The sequence below is a fragment of the Coregonus clupeaformis genome, chromosome 33, assembly GCF_020615455.1.
Source record: "Coregonus clupeaformis isolate EN_2021a chromosome 33, ASM2061545v1, whole genome shotgun sequence".
Lineage (NCBI taxonomy): Eukaryota > Metazoa > Chordata > Actinopteri > Salmoniformes > Salmonidae > Coregonus > Coregonus clupeaformis.
In genome coordinates, this window is record NC_059224.1 from 36,022,956 (window position 1) to 36,033,602 (window position 10,647).

The 10,647-nt window shown below is 47.3% G+C and overlaps 1 pseudogene; it reads right to left on the reverse strand.

Annotated features, from left to right (window-relative positions):
* Nucleotides 1-1,780: 1,780 nt before the first annotated feature.
* On the reverse strand, nucleotides 1,781-5,982 carry LOC123482451 (annotated as a pseudogene).
* Between the last annotated feature and the right edge of the window lie 4,665 nt (nucleotides 5,983-10,647).

Here is a 10,647-nt window from a genome sequence, read left to right on the forward strand (position 1 = left end):
CCGGCACTGGGTAGCTACAGTTCATTGAGGGAACCATGAATGCCAACATATACTGTGACATACTGAAGCAGAGCATGATCCCCTCCCTTCGGAGACTGGGCCGCAGGGCAGTATTCCAACATGATAACGACCCCAAACACACCTCCAAGATGACCACTGCCTTGCTAAAGAAGCTGAGGGTAAAGGTGATGGACTGGCCAAGCATGTCTCCAGACCTAAACCCTATTGAGCATCTGTGGGGCATCCTCAAACGGAAGGCGGAGGAGTGAAAGGTCTCTAACATCCACCAGCTCCGTGATGTCGTCATGGAGGAGTGGAAGAGGACTCCAGTGGCAACCTGTGAAGCGCTGGTGAACTCCATGCCCAAGAGGGTTAAGGCAGTGCTGGAAAATGATGGTGGCCACACAAAATATTGACACTTTGGGCCCAATTTGGACATTTTCACATAGGGGTGTACTCACTTTTGTTGCCAGCGGTATAGACATTAATGGCTGTGTGTTGAGTTATTTTGAGGGGACAGCAAATTTACACTGTTATACAAGCTGTGCACTCACTACTTTACATTATAGCAAAGTGTCATTTCTACACATGAAAAGATATACTCAAATATTTACAGAAATGTGAGTGGTGTACTCACTTCTGTGAGATACTGTTTATAATAATGTATCAAGCCTACAAGCAACAAAATACTCTATTATTATGGTGGGAGATTATAATACGGTTTTAAATACCTCAATGGACCGTAAAGGAAATCACACTACAAACTATCACCCATATGCACTTAAGGAAATCATGAATATCATGGATATATTGGAACTAGTGGATTAAATGGATTAAATGGTTTTTCCCCCTCATCAATCGACACACAATACCCCATAATGACAAAGCAAAAACAGGTTTATAGAAAATGTTTGGTCTCGGAGCTCTACGGACAATTTCTTCAACCTCATGGCTTGGTTTTTGCATGGACATGCACTGTCAACTGTGGGACCTTATATAGACAGGTGTGTGCCTTTCCAAATCATGTCCAATCAATTTAATTTACCACAGGTGGACTCCAATCAAGTTGTAGAAACATCTCAAGGATGATCAATGGAAACAGGATGCACCTGAGCTCAATTTCCAGTCTCATAGCAAAGGGTCTGAATACTTATACACTGCTCAAAAAAATAAAGGGAACACTTAAACAACACATCCTAGATCTGAATGAATGAAATAATCTTATTAAATACTTTTTTCTTTACATAGTTGAATGTGCTGACAACAAAATCACACAAAAATTATCAATGGAAATCAAATTTATCAACCCATGGAGGTCTGGATTTGGAGTCACCCTCAAAATTAAAGTGGAAAACCACACTACAGGCTGATCCAACTTTGATGTAATGTCCTTAAAAGAAGTCAAAATGAGGCTCAGTAGTGTGTGTGGCCTCAACGTGCCTGTATGACCTCACTACATCGCCAGGGCATGCTCCTGATGAGGTGGCGGATGGTCTCCTGAGGGATCTCCTCCCAGACCTGGACTAAAGCATCCGCCAACTCCTGGACAGTCTGTGGTGCAACGTGGCGTTGGTGGATGTGCTCAATTGGATTCAGGTCTGGGGAACGGGCGGGCCAGTCCATAGTATCAATGCCTTCCCCTTGCAGGAACTTCTGACACACTCCAGCCACATGTGGTCTAGCATTGTCTTGCATTAGGAGGAACGCAGGGCCAACCGCACCAGCATATGGTCTCACAAGGGGTCTGAGGATCTCATCTCGGTACCTAATGGCAGTCAGGCTACCTCTGGAGAGCACATGGAGGCCCCCCAAAGAAATGCCAGTGGGCACAGGGCGCCAGTGGCAAATTTGCCAATCTTGGTGTTCTCTGGCAAATGCCAAACGTCGTGCACGGTGTTGGGCTGTAAGCACAACCCCCACCTGTGGATGTCGGGCCCTCATACCACCCTCATAGAGTCTGTTTCTGACCATTTGAGCAGACACATGCACATTTGTGGCCTGCTGGAGGTCATTTTGCAGGGCTCTGGCAGTGCTCCTCCTGCTCCTCCTTGCACAAAGGCGGAGGTAGCGGTCCTGCTGCTGGGTTGTTGCCCTCCTACGGCCTCCTCCACGTCTCCTGATGTACTGGCCTGTCTCCTGGTAGCGCCTCCATGCTCTGGACACTACGCTGACAGACACAGCAAACCTTCTTGCCACAGCTCGCATTGATGTGCCATCCTGGATGAGCTGCACTACCTGAGCCACTTGTGTGGGTTGTAGACTCCGTCTCATGCTACCACTAGAGTGAAAGCACCGCCAGCATTCAAAAGTGACCAAAACATCAGCCAGGAAGCATAGGAACTGAGAAGTGGTATGTGGTCACCACCTGCAGAACCACTTCTTTATTGGGGGTCTTGCTAATTGCCTATAATTTCCACCTGTTGTCTATTCCATTTGCACAACAGCATGTGAAATGTATTGTCAATCAGTGTTGCTTCCTAAGTGGACAGTTTGATTTCACAGAAGTGTGATTGACTTGGAGTTACATTGTGTTGTTTAAGTGTTCCCTTTATTTTTTTGAGCAGTGTATAAACAAGGTATTTTATTTTTTATTTTTTATACATTTGCAAAAATTTCTAAAAACCAGTTTTTGCTTTGTCATTATAGGGTATACATGGTGGAGGCTCAATCAAGCTAGTTGTCTTGACTACTTTCTTATGTCATTCTCGCTGGCACCAAAAGCTTAAAAAGTGTTGATACGGGACAGAATGGTCCAACCGTCAAATAATTGGCATGTACATTACTCTTACAGAATTTCAACGTGGGTGAGGATATTGGAAATGTAATCAAAGCCTATTGGATGACAATTTGTTTTTAACCAGGACAGAATAATTTATAACTGACATTCTCCGACATAATATAGGTAATGTAAAATTAAAAGCTGTACAGAAAGACTCATGTGAAGGCCAAATTAGGAGGAACTTCTTGATGCAATTAAAGACTTTATGTCCAGGAAAACTCCAGGGCTGGATGCCATACCAGTTGAGATATACCAAACCTTTTTAGATGTACTCAGAGGACCGTTATTAGCATGTTTTAACCACTCCTATAAAAATGGTAGATTATCACATATTCAACAAGATGGTCTGATTTTATTATTACTGAAACAGGACCCAAGTGGTAAATATAAAGATCCAGTTCATTTAAAAAATTTGAGTCCCCTTACACTTCAGTGTTGTGATGCAAAAATTCTAGCAAAATGCATAGGGAATAGAATTAAAAAGGTATTGTCGGATATTCTTCATCCTAATCAGACAGGATTTTTACATGGTCGATACATTGGAGATAATATAAGACAAGTACTGGAAACACTATGAAAAATCTGGGAAACCAGGTCTGGTATTCATAGCTGACTTTGAAAAGGCTTTTGATAAAGTACGACTGGAATTTATATATAAACACCTGGAATATTTCAATTTTGGAGAATCTCTTATACAATGGGTTAAAGTTATGTATAATAACCCTAGGTGTAAAATAGTAAATAATAGCTACTTCTCAGAAAGTATTAAACTGGTAAGAGGTTGTCAAAATTTAACTGGCCTATTTATATAATTAATATGAATTCGGAGGGCAGAAATGATTAAATATAAACCCTCCCGTTGTCCTGGTGTTCTGTACACACGCCGTGCCCTCCGGGTCGAACTGTCCCCCTCTCACTAAAGGCCCAATTGGAACATGTGGGACAGTATGCGTGCGAACAGCCTTTGCAGATGTATTTGTTACACCTGGTGCACACAGTGTGTGTTTTACAGTCCTTCTTTGTGGGGCAGACCTGACACCTCTTCCTCTTACTGGGTTGTGCGGGGTCGGGTGCTTGGGCTGGTGCGTGGGCCGGTGCGTGGGCCGGTGCGGCGGGGGCGTGATCCCGGGGCTGATCACGATACGTAGCCCTCTGAACAGCTTTGACGAGCGCCGCAGAGGCTTCGGTGCGAGGGAGACGGGCCCTTCTTTGTATGAAAGGAGTCACTAGTGCCTTTCCCAGCTGCTCGAGGAACACCCTCCTCTTGTTTCGCTTACCAGGCATCCAGGTAGGGTTGAGCTCTCGCCATATGACAAAAGCGTTGTAGGAGGACACGTCAAGGATGTTGTGGAAGATGACCAGGGGCCAGCGGGCGGTCATCCTCCTGCAGCTGTAGGTTCCAATCACCTTGTCTAGGTTGTCCACACCTCCCTTGTTGCTGTTGTAGTCTAGGACGATGGCTTCTTGTCCTGGCGACGGCTAACGTGAGCCTCGGTGTGCAGCGTGCTCAGGAGTAAGACGTTCTTGTTTTTTTTTGGCAGGTAGGACACTAGAGCGGTGGTGGGCGTGAAGGCGAACTTGGAGGAGAAGAGGAGCCTGTCCTTTGAGACGAGCAGCACTGGCGGGAGCTCTGGCTTGTTCTTTCTGACTGTGCCGACCACGGTGACGTTCCTCCTCAGGAGCTGGCGCGCGAGCTCGTATGAGGTGAAGAAATTGTCGCAGGTGACGTTGTGACCCCTGAGTCCCTGCGTCAAATCGAGCACGACCCTCATCCCCTGGATCTTCTTGGGGCCTCCGCAGGTGGCCTTCCCAGTGTAGACCTGCATCTTCCAGGCGTAGCTGGATTTGGAGTCGCAGGCCACCCAGGTCTTGATGCCGTATTTGGCCGGCTTGCTTGGAATATACTGGCAGAAAGGATATCGGCCTGGAGGAGAGCGAGAGAGAGAGAGAGAGAGAGAGAGAGAGAGAGGAAGGAAAGAGAAGAGATTAGCTTTAGCGTGTTGTGTTGTGTACGGTGTTGTTGTGCTCTTGTACGGTGTTGTTGGCCCGGCCCACCTCTGAAAGGGACCAGTTGCTCGTCCACCGTCACGTCGGGCCCGGGGTTGTAGAGGAGCAGCAGCCTCTCGACCCACTTGTCCCAGACCTCTCTCACGGCCGCAAGTTTGTCACCGCCGCCTGCTGCGCGTCTCTCGGCTCTGGTCTGGCGGTCGTCGAAGCGAAGGAGTCTCGAGTAAGCGTGAAAGACTTTGAGCGGCATGGTTGCGCGGAAAATGGTCCTCCCGCTCTCAGCGTCCCAGAGACTAGAGGCTGCTTCGCCTCGGGACCTGTACACGCCGGCTAGGATGAGCAGCCCTACGTAGGCTCGCAGTTCGGTGGAGTCCATCGCTTTCCAGCGGCCGCGGCGGTTGCGGTCGTGGTCTTCGTGGTCGTCGGCGTAGTGGCGGTGGTCGTATTCGCCGCAGCCGTCGCCGTCGCCTCGGGCTCCGTATTTTCGAACGCCCCTCCAGATTGGTCATCTCCAGGATGATGTCTTCTATCTCCGGTGTGAAAAACAGGCGGAACGTGGAGAGGATGTCGCGGGCTTGGCCTACGGCCTGCCTAGTAGGCCCGGGCCTCATGTCCTCCGGCACCTCAGCAACCGGCCTGTTACTTTTTGCCGCTGCGGCGGCCCCTCTGACGCCCCGATTGTTGTCACAGGGCACCGAGCACCATTGGATTTGTCCATTTCTCGACACGAATGTCTCTCTTTCCACTCGAGGGATATCGTGTTGTGGTCGGGGGCTGAGGCGGCGGCGGCGGCGGCGGTCTCCTCGCTCTCCTTCAACTTCACCTTCCCCTTGTTCTTCTTCTCCTTCTACTTCTTCTTCTTGGTCATCGTCGTCGTCGTTGTCGTCGTCGTCATCGTCTCGTTCGTCTTCTACGCCTTGGCCTTCTTCTACTTGGGCGTCGTCGTCGGCGGCGGCGGCGGTGGCGTCGTAGTCGTCGTCGTCGTCGTCCTCTGCGGTCTCCTCGTCCTCTGGGTTGTATTCCTCCCCGTCTTCTTCTTCGGACGCTTCCTCCTCCGCTTCCTCGTCGCAGTCAGAGTCATTGGAAAATATATGTTCTAGGACCTGTTTGGCCGTGAAACGCACAGCACTCATAATAGCTTCGGCACCCAGGCTGGGGAAGTCCCTAAGACCTCTCTTCGGGACGTGTCCGGACATGCCACCGAGGCAATATTATTATTATTATTATTATTATTATTATTAGTAGTAGTAGTAGTAGTAGTAGTAGTAGTTGTAGTTGTAGTTGTAGTTGTAGTTGTTCTTGGTGTTGGTGTTTGTTTACGGCTTACCTACTACCTCTGGCTCAGAGCTTATGCCTCTAACGCGTAGCCTGGGTTGTTTTGACCCCGGTGGCAGGACAGGACAGGACAACGCTAGGGGTTATACAGCCACTCGCTCTAACACTCTAACACGTAGCCTGGGTCTTTTTGACCACGACAGGACAGCGGGAGGGGATATACAGCCACTAGCTCTAACACGTAGGCTCTGACACGTAGCCTGGGTCGTTTTGACCCCGGCCAGGACAGGACAACGTTAGGGGTTATACAGCCACTCGCTCTAACACTCTGACACGTAGCCTGGGTCATTTTGACCCCGGACAGGACAGGACAATGCTAGGGGTTATACAGCTACTCGCTCTAACACTCTAACACGTAGCCTGGGTCTTTTTGACCCGGACAGGACAGCGGGAGGGGATATACAGCCACTCGCTCTAACACGTAGGCTCTGACATGTAGCCTGGGCCGTTTTGACCCCAGCCAGGACAGGACAGGACAACGCTAGGGGTTATACAGCCACTCGCTCTAACACTCTGACACATAGCCTGGGTCTTTTTGACCCGGACAGGACAGGACAACGCTAGGGGTTATACAGCCACTCGCTCTAACACGTAGGCTCTGACACGTAGCCTGGGTCTTTTTGACCCGGACAGGACAGCGGGAGGGGATATACAGCCACTCGCTCTAACACGTAGGCGGTCTCCTCGTCCTCTGGGTTGTATTCCTCCCCGTCTTCTTCTTCGGACGCTTCCTCCTCCGCTTCCTCGTAGGCTCTGACACGTAGCCTGGGTCTTTTTGACCCGGACAGGACAGCGGGAGGGGATATACAGCCACTCGCTCTAACATGTAGGCTCTGACACGTAGCCTGGGCCGTTTTGACCCCAGCCAGGACAGGACAACGCTAGGGGTTATACAACCACTCGCTCTAACACGTAGGCACTGACACGTAGCCTGGGTCTTTTTGACCCGGACAGGACAGGACAACGCTAGGGGTTATACAGCCACTCGCTCTAACACGTAGGCACTGACACGTAGCCTGGGCCGTTTTGACCCCAGCCAGGACAGGACAGGACAACGCTAGGGGTTATACAGCCACTCGCTCTAACACGTAGGCACTGACACGTAGCCTGGGTCATTTTGACCCCGGACAGGACAGGACAACGCTAGGGGCTATACAGCCACTCGCTCTAACACGTAGCCTGGGTCATTTTGACCCTGGACAGGACAGGACAACGCTAGGGGCTATACAGCCACTCGCTCTAACACGTAGCCTGGGTCATTTTGACCCCGGCCAGGACAGGACAACGCTAGGGGTTATACAGCCACTCACTCTAACATGTAGCCTGGGTCATTTTGACCCGGACAGGACAACGGGAGGGTTAAAACATTAGACCTCTCACTAAAGGCTTCAGTCATACGAAAGTTATACTTAAATCCGAACTGGTTCTCTAGCAGATTAGTAAGAATGTCTCACCTGTCACGCCCTGACTCAGGGGACTCTTATATGTTGAGTCAGGGTGTGTATATTCTATGTTGTGTATATCTATGTGTAATATCTAGTATGTGTAGATCTATGTTGGCCGGTGTGGTTCCCAATCAGAGGCAGCTGTCGCTCGTTGTCTCTGATTGGGGATCATACTTAGGCAGCCTGTTGGCATGCGGTAGTTGTGGGATCTTGTTCCGTGTTAGAGGCTTGTATTGTGTATAGCCTTAGGACTTCACATTTCGTTGGTTTGTTGTTTTGTTCGTGTGTTTATCGGTGAAATAAACATGTACGCATTTCACGCTGCGCCTTGGTCTGACCCGTCCTTAAACGAACATGACATCACCCCATGTTCAAGAATGGACTTTTCCTGTTTATTCAGATTACAACCTCTCACTTTCAATTAATTGAAAATGAAATCATCTCCAAAATATCGCTATTTTTAAAACAAGCCATAGGAAGTAGGTTCCAATTTCAGTTTAATCCACTAGAAAAGAGAACAAATATTACAACAAATATTATGGTTAAACTCAAATATACTAATTGAAAATATATATATATATATATATATCATAAATAAGATTGGTGGAGTTAAGTCACACACGCAGCTAACAAAAATATATGGAAACATCTGCTCTACTCAAAATTACAACCAACTAATTGCAGCATTACCACAAAAATGGAAGAGGCAAGTGGAAGAGGGAGAAAGTAAGGAACTTGTCTGTCGGCCCTGCATTAAAGACCAACATTGGTTAAAGAAAATTGTGATAAATAAAAAAGTATAACAGTTAATTTATTAAGGAATAAAAAATGGACAGGTGTGCCATATAGATTGCAAAAATAGTTGGGAAGAGGTTTTCGATGTACTGATTCCATGGCACATGGTTTATGAACTGATACACAAAACGACGCTGGATTCAAAACTTTGAGTTTTTCAATTTAAATTATCACACAACATTTTTTATTTACTCTTAGCAATAATGTTTATCTTTACTTTACAATCTAATAATTTACAATATTTAGAAACTATGAGAATAGAAAAGTTCAGAGCTTTTGTGAAACATCACAGCACAGTTGAAAAATATATGGCAAATAGAAATCAAAACTGGATGGTGGTCAGACATAGATGTGAAAAGTGGAGTTGAATGGTCGGACAAAAATTCACAACATAACTCATGTAAAATATACTTTGTCCGTAAAATGTATATAGGCTCAGAACTTTTGTGAAAAATATATGGCAAAAATATATGGCAAATAAAAACTGTATGGTCTTCAGAGATAGATGGGAGGGGTTGAGGGTAGCTGAAGGATGGGACTAAAAACAAACAAAAGATAACCGAGTGGTGCAGTGGTCTAAGGCACTGCATCGCAGTGCTAGCTGTGCCACTAGAGATCCTGGTTCGAATCCAGGCTCTGTCGTAGCTGGCCGTGACCGGGAGACCCATGGGGAGGCGCACAATTGGCCCAGCGTCGTCCAAGGTAGGGGAGGGAATGGCCGGCAGGGATGTAGCTCAGTTGGTAGAGCATGGTGTTTGCAACGCCAGGGTTGTGGGTTCGATTCCCATGGGGGGCCAGTATTAAAAAAATTATGTATGCACTCACTAACTGTAAGTCGCTCTGGATAAGAGCGTCTGATAAATGACTAAAATGTAAATGTATATATGTATAAGCTGAAAGTAGAAGCCTAAGTGTTGCTACCTGACCTGATGACCCCTGGCTGTCCCCAGTCCACCTGGTTGTGCTGCTGCTCCAGTGTCAACTGTTTTGCCTGCGGCTAGGGAACTCTGTCCTCTTCACCGGACTTGGTACCTTGTCCCGGACCTGCTGTTTTCGACTCTCTCTCTCTCTCTCTCTCTCTCTCTCTCTCTCTCTCTCTCTCTCTCTCTCTCTCTCTCTCTCTCTCTCTCTCTCTCTCTCTCTCTCTCTCTCTCTCTCTCTCTCTCTCTCTCTCTCTCTCTCGCAGCTGCTGTCTTGACCTCTGAATGCTCGGATATCAAAAGACTGACAGTTACTCCTGAGGTACTGACCTGTTGCACCCTCCACAACCACTGTGATTATTATTTGACCCTGCTGGTCATCTATGGACGTTTGATCATCTTGAAGAACAATCTGGCCTTAAATGGCCATGTACAGTGGCTTGCGAAAGGATTCACCCCCTTGGCATTTTTCCTATTTTGTTGCCTTACAACCTGGAATTAAAATGGATTTTTTGGGGGTTTGTATATTTACACAACATGCCTACCACTTTGAAGATGCAACATATATTTTATTGTGAAACAAACAATAAATAAGACCAAAAAACTGAAAACTTGAGCGTGCATAACTATTCACCCCCCCCCAAAGTTAATACTTTGTAGAGCCACCTTTTGCATCAATTACAGCTGCAAGTCTTGGGGTATGTCTCTATAAGCTTAGCACATCTAGCCACTGGGATTTTTGCCCATTCTTCAAGGCAAAACTGCTCCAGCTCCTTCAAGTTGGATGGGTTCTGCTGGTGTACAGCAATCTTTAAGTCATACCACAGATTCTCAATTGGATTGAGGTCTGGGCTTTGACTAGGCCATTCCAATACATTTAAATGTTTCCCTTTAAACCACTCAAGTGTTGCTTTAGCAGTATGCTTAGGGTCATTATCCTGCTGGAAGGTGAACCTCCGTCCCAGTCTCAAATCTCTGGAAGACTAAAACAGGTTTCCCTCAAGAATTTCCCTGTATTTAGCGCCATCCGTCATTCCTTAATTTCTGACCAGTTTCCCAGTCCCTGCCGATGAAAAACATCACCACAGCATGATGCTGCCACCACCATGCTTCACTGTTGGGATGGTGTTCTCGGGGTGATGAGAGGTGTTGGGTTTGCGCCAGACATAGCGCTTTCCTTGATGGCCAAAAAACTCAATTTTTAGTCTCATCTGACCAGAGCACCTTCTTCCATATGTTTGGGGATTCTCCCACATGCCTTTTGGCAAACACCAAGAGAAGAAACACTTTTTTTCTTTAAGCAATGGCTTTTTTCTGGCCACTCTTCCGTAAAGCCCAGCTCTGTGGAGTGTCCGGCTTAAAGTAA